The sequence below is a fragment of the Panthera onca genome, chromosome A2 (assembly GCF_046562875.1).
Source record: "Panthera onca isolate mPanOnc1 chromosome A2, mPanOnc1 haplotype 2, whole genome shotgun sequence".
Lineage (NCBI taxonomy): Eukaryota > Metazoa > Chordata > Mammalia > Carnivora > Felidae > Panthera > Panthera onca.
In genome coordinates, this window is record NC_138340.1 from 161960326 (window position 1) to 161978015 (window position 17690).

Below are 17690 nucleotides of genomic sequence, written 5' to 3' on the forward strand. Positions count from 1 at the left end.
TCTGCCCCTCCCCCACTCACACTCTCTCAAAATAAAATAAAACCTTAAAAAAAAGTGCAACAATTCCAATGGTCTGTGTCACTTAAACAGGAGATGCTTCTGTCTGAAAAGAGACTGGTTCCAAAAAGATTCGAAATGGGTCGGTGGAGACAGGTCCCAACCGCCCCGATCCCACCTGCTCCCTTCCTGATGATGTTGTGCCAAGAACCCAGTATCCAGGCTAGTGGTCTCATAGCACAGGGGTATCCAGATTCAGATCTCTGACCTCATTTTGGTGGCTCCAATGGTCTTATTTTTTGGAAGAGTTTTTGCATTTCTGCACAGCCAGATGGATTTTTCTTACAAAGCTTCTGTTCCTCATCCACTGGGTCAGTCCAAAGATGTCATCATGGTGCATTCCAATTGCTAGAAAGGAAAAAGACGGTAAAGGCAGGTGTATCAGTTGATATTGTGGGTCTCAGCCCTGCGTCGGGCTCTGTGCTGACAATGCAGAGCCTGCTTGGGATTCTCTCTCTCTCCTTCTTTCTCTGCCCCTCCCCAGCTCACATGCTCTTTCTCTCAAAATGAATAAATAAACTTAAAAAAAAATATAAAAGAACTATTGGAAATACATCACAGAATTGGTAGGAAGCAGAAAATCAGGCTTGGGAAAGGCATGACCACATCAGCCTCAGAGATTACAGCAGCAATCTTAGGAGTTCAGTGTTTTCCTGTTCTTTATCTTTTGCTGAGGCGTCTGCTAAATATCCCTTTGAATTAAGTAACAAGGCTGTTTCCCTTATTACAAAGCTCTACTCATTATTGGATAAAAAGCAGAAAGGCCATCACATACATTCAAATGGGAGATGTCACAGTGTGTGTGTGTGTGTGTGTGTGTGTGTGTGTGTGCGCGCGCACACATGCATACGTGTGCACACGAGTTAAATATTAGAGAAAAGTTTTGGGGATTATAAAATACAAACACAATATAGAACCATATGTACATGTAGGCAGAACTTGGCAACTAATAACCATCCCCCATGTTCTACCTGACTATTCAGGGAGACCCTTTGTGTCTAAGTATTTTGTCATTCCTTGCACCATTACCTGGGTAATAGGAACAGTCCCAATAAAGGCTAAAATGAAAGCAAGATGTAGCAACTTGCTTTTTTTATGTTTATTTATTTTTGAGGGGGGAAGGGGCAGGGAGAGAGGGAGACAGAGGATCTGAAGCAGACTCCGTGCAGGGCTCGGACCCAAGATCCCCGAGATCATGACCTGAGCCGAAGTCGGACGCTAAACCGACTGAGCCACCCCGGTGCTCCACCGCTTGCTTTTTGAATTGGAGGAGGGGCCCTGACATGCTGTGAAATGATTCATACAAGAGGCGGGTGAAACTATGAACCCAATAGGATAGAAATTTGACGATCTTGCCTTTGGTTTTCAGCACGTCAGTCATTGAGCAGACAAGCTGAGTGTTGGGCTGGGGTTATTGGGAAGTCTGCCGTCTCCATCTGTGTCCGGAGAAGAGAACACACACATCTGAGCTTTCCACTGTACGACTTTGAGCTTCCTGAGACCGTCAGCCTTGGCTTGGCTCTTTCTACTGCTCTATCCCAACACGTGGTCCCTAAAGGTTCTGTCCTTCAGCGGGATCTCTATTCCAAGAACAAGTGGTACTCAGAACCCTTAACCATGGCTCACAGCATAGACACTGACCGATCAGAATGCATGCCAGCCATAAACAGCCATCAGATGCCTGCCCGATGAATAAGCTTCCTCCAACCCATTGGCCAGTTGAATCCATGTGATCAGTTCATCAGCTAACTTCCCACTGACAGCCCGTGGGCTCTCAGATTTTCAGCCCTGACGAATCAACTGGACTTCCACCTCCTTCAACGCCAATAGGACAGAAAAGCAATTCTTTTTTTTTTTTTTTTTGGTAGTGCCATTATTTTTTTTTTTTTTTTTTTTTTTAATATATGAAATTTACTGTCAAATTGGTTTCCATACAACACCAGAAAAGCAATTCTATAGCCACCCCACTTTCGTGAAGGTCTTTTGCCAGCAGCAAAAGACCCCAAATGTTGTATCAGCCTAGGCACGTGGTTCCAGAAACAGAAACTGGTTCTGCCTGTGGCAAAAGATGAGATGACCACTGTCTGTGTGGCAGGGAGCCTGCAGCGCTGAAGGGAAGGCTGGAGGCGCAGGTTCACGCGAGGCAGGGGCGACCCAAGGGGACTCAGCCAGCCAGGCCCTCGGGCACTGCCAACCCTGGGATTTGTGTCACTCATTCCGAGTGTAGTGTGAGTCAGGAGCACCTGTTTGGCCAGCAGTGCTGGGAGAAAGGGAGAAAGGGAGAAAATCGCCTTTATATTTGGCCTCTGCAGCTGCAAGAGGAGACATTTCTTCCACCAGGGCTCCCATAATTGGACATCCTCAAAAGATGGAAAGAAGGTTCTAAAGTTGGGAGGGAAAAAGAAAAACAACACACCTGAATTGGAACCAGGGACCTCTAGATTGTCAATCAAACGCTTCATTCAGAAACAACCAGTCTCGTCTAATAAGTGTGTTTCAATTCTGAACTTTAAAGCAGAGTCGAGGGGCACCTGGGAGGCTCAGTCGGTCAAGTAGCTGACTTTGGCTCAGGTCATGACCTCACGGTTCGTGAGTTCGAGCCCCGCGTCGGGTTCTGTGCTGACAGCTCAGAGCCCGGAGCCTGCTTTGGATTCTGTGTCTGCCTCTCTCTCTGCCCCTCCCCAGCTTGCTCTGTGTGTGTGTGTGTCTCCCTCTCTCTCTCTCTGCCCCTCCCCTGCTTGCACTGCCCCCCCTTAAAAATAAATAAACATTAACAAGAAATTAAAGCAGAGTTATCAGTTATGGGCAGTCACCACACCTAGCAGTATGGTGCCACTACGATCTGTCACCACCCTAGCACGCCCACACCTTCCCTGCCTTTCCTGCATTCTCTCCCCTCTGCACACCTGGCCGCTCTCCGTGCCTACAGCCCATTGATGTTCACCACCAGAAGGTTGTTTAACATTACATAGTGTTGTATGTTCCAAAATACTTACTTGGAACCACTGGATGTTACAATTGAAGTTAGCGGAGGGGTGGTGGGATGTGTGCCTCCCCAAAGCAAAAGTTCCCAGGTACCTCCTCTGTCCGACTAAATCATAATCCCTAGGGCTCATCTGTTTGTTTTTTTTTTTTTTTAACTAAGGTCCCTAAGTGCGTGCAGGCAGGCTGGGTAACCTGTGATCATAAGGTAAAGTTTGAAGAGGAACTTAGGACCTTCTGTCACACATATGTCATTCATAACAGCTCCATGACATGTGCCGCATCCCAGAAGTCACCTGAGAAAAGGAAGGTGGCAATGGAGAGGACTTTCCAATAAGCAGGACCCTAACTTAGGTCACTTATTTGTCAATAAGGTAAGCCACCTACAGGGGGCACCCGGATTTGAACCGGGGACCTCTTGATCTGCAGTCAAATGCTCTGCCCCTGAGCTATACCCCCTTACTGTGGTCCTGCTCCTCATTAGCATAGTTAACCTGTGACACCACGCCCAAGCATTCCACAGTGTCCTGTACATTCTATTCACTCTTGGTCAGCCAATGAAACTGGCAAGCCCACTAGAAACTGACTGGAGACCACCCTCTGGCCAGGAGTTCACCCTTCCTTCCCCCCCCCCCCCACCCCCACCACCACCCAGAGCTTCTGGCTGGTCAAATAGCACTTTTCCATTTTGAAGCCACAATCTGAATTCCTCCCATAAACTGCAATCTCCTCCTCACCCCTTGCTCAGTACCTGGGGGGTGGGGAGAAGGGAGAGGAAGTGTAGGAATCAGGCCTGTTATGTCCATAATAACGCTTCATAACAAACCATCCCCAAATTCAGATGCATGCAAAAATAAGCATTTCTTTTCATGTTCATAGGGTCAGCAACATGGGTGACAACCAGTAGATCTAGTCTGAGCTTGACCTGGTGGCCCTGCTTCAAGCTGGAGGTCCATCTGTGCTTGGTTTCTTTCTTTCTTTTTTCGTTTTTTTTTTCCTGTGCTTCATTTCTTTATGTGAGTTGGGCACAGGTCTGCTCCAAGTCTGTTTCTTCCTGGGTCCAGGTTGGAAGAGTCACAGCTAGCAGGGAAAATTTTCTCATGGCAGTGGCAGAAATGCAAAAAGGTCAAGCCCAAGCACGCAAGCAGATTTCAAGCCTCTGTTAGTATCACACGTGCTAATATCCCATCAGTGAAAGCAAGTCTTAGGACCTACCCTTAAATCAAGGGCAGGGAAATCTATCTTTTTTCTTTTTTTTTTTTTTTTTTAGAGAGAGAACGTACGTGCAAGCAGGGGAGGGGTAGAGGGAGAGGGACAGGGAGGGAGAGAATCTCAAGCAAGCCCCATGCTCAGACTAATGGAGGGCTCGATCTTACGACTGTGAGACCATGACCTGAGCCAAAATCAGGAGTCGGATGCTTAACTGACGGAGCCACCCCAAACCTGTTCCACTTGTAATGGGAGGATGTGAAAAGTCTTGTGGCAAAGGGCACACATAGAACAAGTGCAGAACTGGGGCCAACATTTTAATCTACCATTATTCGCCCTCTTGGTCATAATTACTTAAATCTCTCCCACGTGCATAAGGTACTCAGCCTCATCCCAAAGCCCCCAAAGCCTCATTCAGTCAGACGAAGTCCAGGATCTTATGATATACGTTAGATCCAGATGAGGCTTCTCTCGATCCAGAGACCTATAAGCTTAAGAAACAAATTATCTACCACTCATACACCCAAAGTCCAGCGATGGTGCAGGAACAGGCTTACGGCAGTAAATGTTTACGTGCAATGACTGATCACAACGGGAAACACACACGGTCATAGACATCGAAATGCTAGGCATAAGTGGCCACGCTCCCCTTTTGCCTTTTGTTACAGACAGAGACTCCTTCTAGATACCAAATTCAGTATTTGCCAGCCTTTTTACAATAATATTGTATAACAAACCACCCCAAAACCCAGTGGCACACAACATATGCATTCCAGCAGTAGGGAATATTCCTTGAGTCGGCTCTGGTTCTGCTACCTAGGGAGAGCTCCCTGCCCACTGTTCTGCATGACTCATGGGCCCACCCTCTAAGACGTCTTCCTTTTTTCCTTTCTCCTTCTCTGAAATTTCTGGAGAGATCATTGGAAAACATGTCCTTTGTTGTGGCTAGGCATTCTTCTCAGTTTGCTTCCCCCTATGGAATGCTGGAAGCCCAGGCCCTTTTATTCTCCAGTCTTGGTAACTTTTTTGTCCCGGCTAGTAATGTTTTCGCCAATACAGCTCTCTCAAGAAATGTGTGGGTTTTCTATGTATTTGACTCCACATGCCGAAAGCCATGACCACAATTCTGTTTGATGTATGCTCTCCCTCCAGCTCAATTATAAGTACTTGGGCACATCCTCAGTCTTTCTAGGAATACTTTTGTCCAGCCGAGAGGATATACTTAGTATCGGCTTAATTCTTCAGTGCTCTTAATGAGGTACATCTAAGCTATGAGCACATTAAGCTTGATTTGGTTTGGGGCTATATCTTACTGGAAAGCTCTGGATTTAGCCTTTTGGCTAAAGTGATGTAATAACAGCCTCGCCTTTGTTTTGGACAGGATGGTTTTATTTTTCTCACTACGCAATTCTGAGCTATCTAGATTGCCTCTAAATTCTGACTGCAAACCAGTAAGTTGTCTTCTGAACTCAAATCTTTTTTTTGCAGTACCTTATCAAAAACAGCCTGTAACAAAACAGCTCATGCATTCAGTATTTTTCTTCGAAATATCCTACCGCTAACACTACAAGTTCAAATGCATTTTCTGCCTTCCAGGTTATCATGAGCCCGTTTTCCCTGCCCTCAATAATAGTTACCCCACTAACTTCCCACTAATTCCCCATGCTTCATCATAAAGACATGTCATGTACTTTAGGCTTTTGTTATAGCAGGAGGCCCCTTCTGTGTGTCAGTGTTAGTATTTTCCAGTCGTATTCATAAGAGTGTTGCAAAAACGCCCCAAAGCATTGACACACGACAATAAGCATTTATTCTCATGCTCATGGGTCAGAATATTGAATGAGAATCAATTGATAGAGGCTGGGCTTGGCTGGGTAAGCCCGCTTCAAGCTGTGGGTCCAGAGGGCGTTGGCCTTTCTAGGTGAGTCGCGCTTAAGGTTGGACCACGTGTGTTCTTTCTGGGGCCCAGGCTGAAGGGGCAGCAGCTCACAGGATAAACACATCTCACAGTAATGGCAGAAATGCCAGAGGGCACACTCAAATTTGCAGGATGATCTCAAGCCCCCGCCTGCATACACCTGCTAACATCCTGTTGGCACTCACACGATGTGGCAGTTATCAATTTTTTGAATCCTGGGTCCAAATTCATGCTTCCATACCTGCCCTACAATAACGGACTGGCTTCCCTACGCCTTTCTCCTTAAGCGAGCACAATGCTAAGAGCTGTCAGTAGAGGGCGCCGGAGGGATGTTGCAGGAGAAAAGGGGCTTGTCTCCCTCTTTCCTGCTACGTGTTGTTTTGTTTCGTTTTTAGTTTTTTTGCTTTTCCTTCCCCTTGGTCTCTGCTGCAGGGTTGGTCAGTGGTGTGGGAATGTGAGGACCCAGGCACGCACCCGGGGAATGAAGTCCCGCGGTGGACCCGATAGCCCCAGCTGGGCCGGTGACCATCACCCTGGGCCCTCCCAACTCCGTGTGTGCACCTGCCGCCGCCGGCCACCTGGCTGGCCTCTGCCCCTCAGAAATTTGATACCAGGAACCTACCATACTTCAGTATGTCAAGGGAGAAAGGACGCCTGAAAAAACACCAGGGCCTGGGGAAAAGAGGTGGGGAGGGCAACTGATGACATTGTATAGAATGTGGTAGCTGGGAAGCCACTCCTCTACGAGAGGCAATAAAGCAAAGCTCCAGCAGGGGGCACCCGGATTTGAACCGGGGACCTCTTGATCTGCAGTCAAATGCTCTACCCCTGAGCTATACCCCCTTGCATGGAATGAGGTCCTCTTTACATTATTTCACCTGTGACGCCGCACCAAACATTCCATAGGGCACTGTAAGTTCTGTTCATTCCTGGTCGGCCTGTGAAGCCGGCAGGTGCACCGCAACTCACTAAAGACGGCTATGCAGCCATAACACCGCCTTTTCGATTCCCCAGAGACCCTTCGCTTGTCTCCTAGCACTTTTCCACTATAGCCACACCTGAACTGCAGGAGGCACCAGGTTTCTGTGGACCCCAGCCCCCCCATCCTTCCTTTCTTCCCTCCTCCCTCAGCTACACCTGCTCTGCCCCATCCTCCCCAGCCTCACCCTTGCTTGCTCTCTCGCCCGTTTTCCTTCACATCTTCCCCCGTCTCCCCAGCCCAATCCCCTCCTGAGGCAGTCTCCCAGCGGCTTGGTTGGGCCCTAGAGAGGCAGGAGCCCCTGAATCCTTCCTGCAGCACAACAGAGGAAGCTAGCGAGAGGCATAAAGGCTGCTATTTGGAGACCCACAGCCCTGGCGCAAGGATCCCTGGTTTATGGTCAGAGATCGCTCTTTCTTCTGCCCCACGGGCAGCAGAGCCCAGGCCCTGCATGTACCCACGCCCCCACCCCCACTCCCTCCCCACTGCCGACCCTCACTCACATAGGGAGGACACACACCAGTCCTTCCTAAAAGGCACCAGCACAGTAACCTATGTTCTATTACATGGCATCAGAGACCAGTGAGATTCACTTTTCAGAGACCACAGAGGATACTGAGCTATGCAATGGAAAATGCGGTAAAAGAGGGGAGATTCTTGACTCGTTCCTGTGCAACGCTTACTTGGATCATTACTGCGTTACGCGGATAACATGTTTCACTTCAAAAATAGAATGTAAATTCGAAATAAGTATTCCAGTGAGAACAAAGCAGCGCCCCATCCAGGATGTTTCTAACATAATCAACCTGCTACCATGTTGCTGGCTGTTTGCCGGCCCTATAAAACACCATCTTTTTATTAAGGGAGGTGATTGGAAAGCTGGGCACCCTTCCCTGGGGTGGCCATGTTCCCTGGTGAGGCGAAATCCATTAGGCAGAGCTGGTTCCTAGCCTCCCTGCCTGAAGTTCTGGCCTTTGTTTCTGAGGCCATTGAATGAGCCCGGGATGGATGTGAAGATCCCACTCTTTTCCGATTCGTGTCCTATCTTTCATGCATGTGACAAAGATACTGTTAATTTAACTGACATTATAAGTCAGTAACCCACAGGATCAAACCCTACTTTTGGCTGGAGGCTTTTTCAGTTATTTAGGGGTAAGAGATCAGACTGTCTGTGCCTGGCGCTGGGTAGAGGGTTTACACATTTGACCTGCGTTTTATTTCTCTGAGTCCCAATGCCAATAGAATTAGCCACTTTAATATATATTTTCTTACTGTTTTATTTATTTTTGACAGAGAGAGAGAGCGTGAGACAGAGCATGAGCGGGGGAGGGGCAGAGAGAGAGGGAGACCCAGAACCCGCAGCAGGCTCCAGGCTCCGAGCTGTCAGCACAGAGCCCCACACGGGGCTCGAACTCACTGACCGTGAGATCATGACCTGAGCCGAAGTCGGATGCTCAACTGACTGAGCCCCCCCAGGTGCCCCTAGAATTAGCCACTTTACTGTATGGTGTCCCCTGGTGTTCTTAGCACATCAAGGCCTGGCTCTCATCATGCACTTCCTTCCACGAGACACTGGCAATATTCAACTTGCCTGCTTTGTCAGTGTGTGTCAATGACTGCCAGGTCCCAATTTGTGAATAACTAGCCAGATGTTCACTGCTTTTAGCCCCAACAAGACCAGATGACCGATGTCATGTCCCCTTCACCTCCTGCACCGAACTCTGGTATCAATTTTCGCACTGCCAGCATTCTGTCTCAAAAACAGAAACTGATAATGGCTAAATGAAACAAACAAGGAAATTACTGGCACAATGACAAAAATCTCAGACCACTAAAGGAAACCTAGAAATCTACGCTCAGAAAATGGGCAGAATTAAAGGACAGCCGGTGGGGGGGGGGGGGGGGGGGGTCAGGATCATTTACCTCCAAACAGCATCCTGGTTAGGGGGCTGATAATGCCCCCACTGTGCACCGGCTGCAGCCATCAGCCCCGCTGCCAATGCCAGAGCAGTGGCCCCCCTGGAGTAAATTCCAGGCTCTTCCTGCTTGTGTGTACCTCATTCCATGTTCCAAGTCTCCATCACGTGCATGGGATCGGCTAAGCCCTGCTGGGGTTTGTGGGAGGGCAAAGTCTGGTACTTTTGCCTTTTGTAGTATAGTTACATCCTGGTTTCCACCAGCCATGCACAGCTCTGGATCCCCCCAAAATGGAAAGGAATTTCAAACGTTGAGGGTGTAAGATAGTTACAAATACGTACCACAAGTGTCATCAGTGAGACTGAATCAATGGCAGGATGAGGAATGGAGAAAATTGTGTAGTGCTACCAGAGACTGGGGGAAGCTTTCTAGCAAAGGCCTGACCTGCTGCTCCTCTCTTCCCCCCCCCCACCTTTTTTTTTTAAATTCTAGTGTAGTTAACATACAGTGTCATGTTAGTTTCGGGTGTCCTGTGTAGTGATTCAACAATTCTATACAATACTTGGTGCTCATCAAGGTATGTGTACTCTTAATTTCTCTCTCCTCTTCTTGCTGGAAGATGCAGTTATTGGGAATGCCAACACCAAGTCTAAATAGAAACGACAGCAAGCCCATACCATGGAATATTATTCAGTGATTAAAAAAGAAATGAGCTGTCAAGCCACAAAAAGACATGGAAGGACCTTAAGTGACTATAGCTAAGTGAAAGACGCTGACCTGAAAAGGCTATATACAGTATGCTTCCAACTGTATGACACTCTGGGAGAGGCAAAACTATGGACAGTAAAAACATAGGTGGTTGCCAGGGATTGCCGGGAGGGGAGGGATGAATAGGGAGAGCAGGGGGGATTTTTTAGAACAGTGGAACTATCTTTCATGATGCTAGTAATTGTGGATACATGGCATTCTGCGTTGGTCAAAACCCATAAAACTGTAGGAGTCTTACTGTAAATTACAGGGTATTAATAACGTATCAATATGCATTCACCAATTTTAACAAATATACCACACTAGTGCAAGGTGTGAATGACGCGGAAACTGGGGCGGGGGGGTAAGGTGAGGGGGTATAGGAGAACTCTCTGTACTTTCTGCCCAGTTTTTCTGTAAACCGGAAACTGCTCTAAGAAATAAGGTCGGCAACATACATATTTTTAATGACAGCAGGTGGGGACTCCCTGAATTGCGAATCAGAGACCACGTGATCTGTGTTCCAAGGACCCACCGAGGAGCCAGGGCGCCTTGCCCCTGCCCCGCAATCGGTATCCAGAGCTCTTAGCATAGCAAGTCGCCCACGTCTTCCGTGGGCTCGCCTCAAGCCGGGGGGGGGGCGGTCTGCTGCATGGCGGAGGGGCCCCTTTCCTGCCAGGCCTCCCTTTGCACCTGGCAGCTTCTCAGGCCCCTGCCCAGGGCACCGGCTTTGAGAATCATACACATTTAGGCGAAAGGCCCTTTAAAAATCATCCAGCGTAGTCTTGCCCCACACGCGTCCGTCAGATCATCTAGAGCGGGAGGGGTTGGAGGAGATAGGGGGAAGGGCAGAAGGGTGCCAGGTTTTCCCGATGGGCCCTGCCCAGGCCTCCCGCATCAGAGTCCCGGCTCCGAGGCCTGTGATGTCTCGCGGCTGCGGCTTCTGTGTGCGCCCCGGCCTCCTGCCTGCTTACTCACTCGGAAGGAGAAACAGTGCCTGAGATCACCAGACGTACACGTGGGCCAGAGGGTCGTGGCAAAAAGGTCTGTTTCTGGGCGGGCAATGCGATTTTCCCGCAGCAAACCACTTCCCGAAGCAGGAGATGCCCTTTCCGGCCTTTCCTCCCGCTTCCACTTCCGGTCTGCTGAGCCGTCCACAGGAAATCAGCCCAATTAAAAAGCCGCCTAATTAATAGGTAGGGTGAAACCACTGCCGGGACCCAGGATGACGCGGAAAGAAAATCTCCAGGGGGCACCTGGATTTGAACCAGGGACCTCTTGATCTGCAGTCAAATGCTCTACCCCTGAGCTATACCCCCACACACGATGTTGACTTCTAACTGACATCTTTTAACCTGTTGCAATACCCAGGTACCTTCCAGGACACTGCGACTTTCACTCAGGGGGCCTGCAGAACCTCATCGTTCAGAGTGATGCCCTGAGTGATGAAGCTTCCCCTTCATTTCCCACAGAGCTCGGTTCTTGTTTGATTTTCCTCTACTGTGCGAAAGCAGTTATCACTCAATCATCTTGTCCCTTGGTTCTAGTACCGCCTTTATTGCCTTATTATAATCAGGAAAACATTCTTCTTTTAAAAAGCTGTATATTCAAGTGAAAATATATACATAAGTAAAAGAAAGTAAAATTAAATAGATCTAACGGGCAGATCTGTATTTTAGTAGACCTTCCCCCCACCCCCCATCTCTCCCCAAAGTAAAAAACTCAAACTATATCTCAAATCACCACAGCCCCAAATGTATTGCTTGCATTGTTAAATGTCTATGGATTTAAAAAACATAAATATTTTCAGATTAAGCCCGGGATGGTCATAATTATCAAGGATTGTTTGAAATGTATATTTTCTAAATCATGGAGTTCCTTCCTTTACTGTGTGTGCTATTAAAAAAAAAAAATAAGGGGGCGCCTGGGTGGCGCAGTCGGTTAAGCATCCGACTTCAGCCAGGTCACGATCTCGCGGTCCGTGAGTTCGAGCCCCGCGTCAGGCTCTGGGCTGATGGCTCGGAGCCTGGAGCCTGTTTCCGATTCTGTGTCTCCCTCTCTCTCTGCCCCTCCCCTGTTCATGCTCTGTCTCTCTCTGTCCCAAAAATAAATAAAAAACGTTGAAAAAAAAATTAAAAAAAAAAAAAATAAGTTGTAGTTGAGAATTATAATCCAAAGTAGTAAGCACTGATATGCATAACCTTTTAGCTGTGTAGACACTTGAACCATGGCATTTTGAAATTAAAACTTTCTTTTCTCTTTGGTGAGATGAATAATTGAATAAAGTTGTCTTTATTGATATTTTATGCTATTATACAATAAATATTTTTTACAGATGAAGAAAAACAACCTCCAGCCTAGAATTCTGAACCCAGGTAAACTAATACTTAAGCACGAGGGCAAAGGAAGGGCTTGTCAGTTGGGCAAGACCTGAGCGCGTGTATTAGAGCAGAACCCCACCATCCACAGTGGACAGAGAAAGGAGATGAGCCCTGGGGAGAAACAGGGACATGAAAAGTCCGTGGGTGACCCTCCAGTGGTACCTGCAGCCTCCTCCCAGAGCCAGCATCTCACACCTGATACCCTCATGCAGAGAACGAACAGGCTTCTCACACCAAACACAGAGGGAAGCGAATGATGAGTTCTCACTCCCAACCAGCTCCCTGCTCCATCCGTGGTGCCCACCTAAGTGCAAGGATTTCCCCCAGCAACCAGGGCCAAACACCTGCCAGCCACTGTTGGGTCACCTCTTTCTTTTGCCTCCAAAGCCGGCAGCGAGACCTGTGGGCTCCGCTGTCAGATGTGTCTGCATCTGAGCGGTTCTCTTGGCCCCCCACTGGGACCTGCGGTCAAGGACCAGGGTCCGGCCCCCACCTGGCCCGTCCTGATACTCTCCTCACAGGTCTCCCCCTTCTGTTCTTCCCCTCCTCCTATTTCCACCCAGATGATTGTTTCAAACATGAGTGAGACCACATTTCCTGCTCTGCTCAGTAGCTTACCGCCCTCCTTAGAACAAAATCCAAGGGCATGCTATAGCCTATGGAACCCAGGGTTCTAAACCCAAAGTCAGGAAGAGTGGATCCAGGTTCTGATCCTATTAATAAAGGGCTTTCTGTCGTAGGAAGACTAGTAATCTTGAATCTCTGTAATCAGATGCCCACCGTGAATGGCATAGAGACTAGCGACTCTGGGGCCCCTTCCAGCTATAAATGTCGGTTTCTGTGCTTTTCCAGAAAAAGCAGGGAGGTAGCTATAGGGAGGGGAAACTGTTGCTTGTTTTGCATCAGAGAGATAAAATTGTAGTGAGGAAGGCTTGGCAGCTTCCAGGAGGCCCAGCCAGTGAACGTTTGTAGTGAAAATTTATAGGGATGTTGGGTGTGGCTACACAGGTAAAAGGTATTACTTAGGCCCCAACCTACATCAGGGGGTATAGCTCAGGGGTAGAGCATTTGACTGCAGATCAAGAGGTCCCTGGTTCAAATCCAGGTGCCCCCTGCCGGCCTCCACTTTTGTTCATTGAAGCTGCTATTAAAGATTCAGCTCCTTTCCCTAATAGGGAGCCTCAGGATACTAAGACTTTCCAAATCTGGAGGAAAAAAAAAAGTCAGGGATAACTTAAAGCTTTGTCACCAAGCACCACAGCCCCAGAGTGATAGATTCCTCCAACTCTGACTTCATGTTTCACTTACCATGGGTCTTTTTCCGTATAGGCTTAGGATTATTTGGTCTACATGTTTTCATCGCTCCAGTCTGTGGTATGCTGGTAAATATTTAACAACCAGCTCTTGGGGGAAGAGCATGGCTGATTTTTAGTGTTTTCCAGTTTCACGGTATAAACAATCTCACCGTGGCCAATTTCAAGCTACAAACGTAAGATCACTGAACATGGAATTGGGAAGGTGTGCTAACAAGTGACTCTCTGGAGCAAGATCGGCTCTGGCACACCACTGTCCCTAATCTGTCTTCCCCAAAGAGGCAGCAATGGACTCTTTGACCCCTACTCTATCCTCACGATGCTGACCGACATCAGAGCAGTGGCTGATATCCATCTGATCGGCCATGGAATCATCCATTCGCTCAAGACATATTTGATTCCTACTCGAGGCCGGACACAGGGAAGACAGAGCTGAGCAAGAACCATCTGTGGTGAGTAGAACAGCCACATGAAGAAACGGTCAAGTGAATAACAAGAATAAGCTAAACAGAGGAGAGGGTTATTTTATTTTGTATGTTTTGGAAGAGAGTGCTGTTTCAACATAAAAGGATTTCTGATACCAGAAATATGCTAGATTAGATCATCTAAAATTCCTCCTACCTCAAAGCACCCAGAAATGCAAGATAAAATATAGCAAATATCCTTTTGTAAGTATAACTGAGCTGTCATGACAATAAAGGGTGTCTTGGGGGTGGGTGGGGGGATGAACTAAAGTTGTGACCCCAAGAATGCCCATGGCTGTGGTGAGACGGCCTAGGTGTTGAGTTTTAACAGCCATGTGGATCCAGAAGGTTAGGTCTAGACTTGGAATCCCCTCCCCCATGTAAAGTCAGACTCTCAGAGTCGCACCATTAGTAAAAGGGCAGGCTAGTAAAACACCAGCACAAGTAGACAAGAGGTCCTTGTCTTTTCAGGGGGGAGGGGATAATTCCCCTGAAAATTTATAACTACAAAGCTATTCTTGTTAGAACTTTGAATTTACACTGCCTGCAGGGTTGAGAAATTCCCCAAGCTAAAAGTTAACAGAAAAAATGTGCCCAGGCTAACAATGATTGTGGGGTACCCAGAAGAAGCAAACACAAACTCTGAAGGGCACATCAGCAAACCAGGCCCCACAGAATTCCCACGGATGAAACCTGGCTTAAAACGGGTTCACAACTCAAAATAATAAAACATATGAGGATCAGCCAACCATGAGTGAAAGCCATCAGACAAAGGATGTCAGATAAGAGAATTATCATATAGATACTATGAAGTATGGTTAAAATTATTATTTTTTTTTTAAATGTTTATTTATTTTTGAGAGAGAGCAAGCGAGCAGGGAAGAGTCAGAGAGAGACGGAGACACAGAATCTGAAGCAGGCTCCAGGCTCTGAGCTGTCAGCCCAGAGCCCAACACAGGGCTCAAACCCACGAACGGTGAGATCATGACCTGAGCCGAAGTCGGACACCCAACCCACTGAGCCACCCAGATGCCTCAGTATGGTTAAAATTATTAAAGACACAGGAAATTGAATATATAGGAATATGTGACTTTTAAAAAGATGAAGCAGACTCATATAAAATGAAAAATACAGGGGTGCCTGGGTGGCTCAGTTTGTTAAGCATCTGACTTCAGCTCAGGTCATGATCTCACGGTTTGTGGGTTCAAGCTCCACATCGAGCTCTGTGCTGACAGCTCAAAGCCCAGAGCCTGCTTCAGATTCTATGTCTCCTCTCTCTCTCTCTGCCCCTCCCCTGCTTGTGTTCTCTCTCAAAAATAAATAAACATTAAAAAAAATTAAAATAAATAAATACAATGAAAAATACAATAACTGAAATTAATAGTATAATAGTGGGTTAGACAGAAGAGAGATTTGTGAGTGAAATAGAATATAAATCTTAAAAAACTACCAAGAGTGAAGCACAAAGGTCTAAAAAAATGCAAAACAAAAAAGAGTGGTTAAGAGAGGTGCAGAATAAAGACAAATGTCAAATATGAATTCTGCAAGTATAAATTATAAGGAGGAAGAGGAAATTATATATAATTATAATTATATATATAATTATATAATTATATAATATATTATTTAATATATATAAATATATATTATATAATATATAATTATATAATATATTATTTAATATATAATATTAATATTATATTATTATATATAATAATATATAATTATATATATAATATATAATTATATATATATAATTATATATATATATAATTATATAGTTATATAATTATAAGTATCCTTATAATTATAAGGAGGAATATTAAATAATACGATAGCTGAGAAATTTCCAGACTTGTACAAAGACCTCAGATTTAGGAATAAGTTCTGAAAAAGATAAATTCCCACCCAGGCACATTGCAGTGAAACTTCATAATACCATAGACAAAGGGATGATCTTAAAAGTGGCCAAAGAGAAAAGACAAATCATGTACAAAGGAATAATAATTAGAATGACAGCAGACTTTTCAACGGAAACAATGATGGTTGAAAACAATGGAATGAAATCTTACACGTCAAAGACTATAAGTTATAATTCTCTACTCAGCTCAACTATCATTCAGGTGTGGAAGAAATATAACTGAAGGCTTTTAGTTCTAAGATTTCCTTGCTGAAAGAACTTTAAAACTTGTAATTCAGAAAGAAGAACACTGAACCCAGAAGGAAGGAAAAAGAGGCAAAAGAAAAAATAGTGAACAAAGATACCAGTGAGCACACTGGTAAATCTAAATAGCACAGATTAAACAAGACGATAAATGAATTGGGGGGTGCTTAAAAATAAGACTGAACTAAAGAGAACAATTACACAGAAGACAAGGGCAATGATGTGATTGAATTAATATATTAAGGTCCTTCCATTGTGTGAAAGGAGGGTGGAAATGCTAATTAATGTGAGACTGTATCAGATCAGGTGGTGTGTGTGCAAAAATTTAGAGTAACCCCTAAAAGTATAGAAAAAGAAGACTAAATTAGATAAATTTCAAATTAATAGAAAGAGGTGAATCAAGGTGAATTCGTCAAAGGTGAATAAAGAAAAAGTGATCAATCCAATACAAGAATGGAAAGAAAGGCATAGAAAAAATCAGAATAAATAGAAAGCACAAAATAAGATGGTAGAAATGAATCAAAATATATTACTAATCACAATAAATGCAAATGGACTACTTGCCAGTTAAGATAGAGGTTGTCATTATGGATTCAACAACAAACTCTAGCTACATGCTCTTATAAGACACCACCTGAAACATAAATATACAGAAAGTTTGAAAGTAAAAGGATGGGAAAATATATATCAAACAAATACTATCCAGAATAAAGTTAGTGTTGCTATATCATTATCAAATGAAATGAATTATAGATTAAAAGTACTATTACGGCAAAGAGTATTACCTCATAATAGTAAAATGGACTGTCCCAGGAAAACACAATTCTATACTGTATACACAGTATCAAAATATATAAAGCAAAAAGTATCAGAAATACAGGGAGAAACTGACAAATGCACAACATAAATAGATTTTAATACATCATTCTTAGTAACTGATACATCGAGAAGCAAAAAATGGTAAGAAGGAGAGGACACAAACAACACAATCAGTAAGCTTGATTTAACAGATCAAACTAGATCCTACAACCAACATTAGCACATACACGCTCTTTCAAAGCAAACACAGAACAGTTTCAAACATTTATTACATCCCTGACTACAAAGCAAGTCTCAGAAAATCCTAAACAAAAAGAACATCACGTACTATATTCTCTTAGTACAAGGTAAAACTCAATAAGGAAAAGAAAACTTTGAAAAGGACCCATACATTTGGAAACTAAAAAGTACGATTCAATAACCTCGTGGATAGAAAAAGAAAATAATGAAAACCAGAAAATATTTTTAAATTGCAGCCATTTTCACGTGGAGGAGTGGACAGTACCATTTATCTTTAGGAGGAAGCTGGCCGATTTGTTTGGGAGAACTACAGCTGGCTAATTCACCAAAAGCCAATTCACACAATGGCCAGGTAGCCAAAGGCCAAATATGATGAAACTAGACCACTGAATATCAATTTGCTGAAAACCAAACTGAATGATTGAGAATCTTTAAAAAATGTGTTCCAGCTACACTCCTGCCTCTGTCTCTGTGCCGAGCCACCAAACACACACTTCCAA

General features: G+C 45.2%; 4 non-coding genes across 4 annotated transcripts; 1 reads left to right on the forward strand and 3 right to left on the reverse strand.

Moving 5' to 3' along the window:
- Nucleotides 1–3426: 3426 nt before the first annotated feature.
- TRNAC-GCA (transfer RNA cysteine (anticodon GCA)) lies at nucleotides 3427–3498 on the reverse strand. The gene has a single exon. It is a non-coding gene; the product is annotated as a tRNA-Cys (tRNA).
- Nucleotides 3499–6937: 3439 nt separating this feature from the next.
- On the reverse strand, nucleotides 6938–7009 carry TRNAC-GCA (transfer RNA cysteine (anticodon GCA)). Its single transcript has one exon. It is a non-coding gene; the product is annotated as a tRNA-Cys (tRNA).
- A 4047-nt stretch (nucleotides 7010–11056) lies between these two features.
- On the reverse strand, nucleotides 11057–11128 carry TRNAC-GCA (transfer RNA cysteine (anticodon GCA)). The gene has a single exon. It is a non-coding gene; the product is annotated as a tRNA-Cys (tRNA).
- Nucleotides 11129–13232: 2104 nt separating this feature from the next.
- On the forward strand, nucleotides 13233–13304 carry TRNAC-GCA (transfer RNA cysteine (anticodon GCA)). Its single transcript has one exon. It is a non-coding gene; the product is annotated as a tRNA-Cys (tRNA).
- Nucleotides 13305–17690: the final 4386 nt, after the last annotated feature.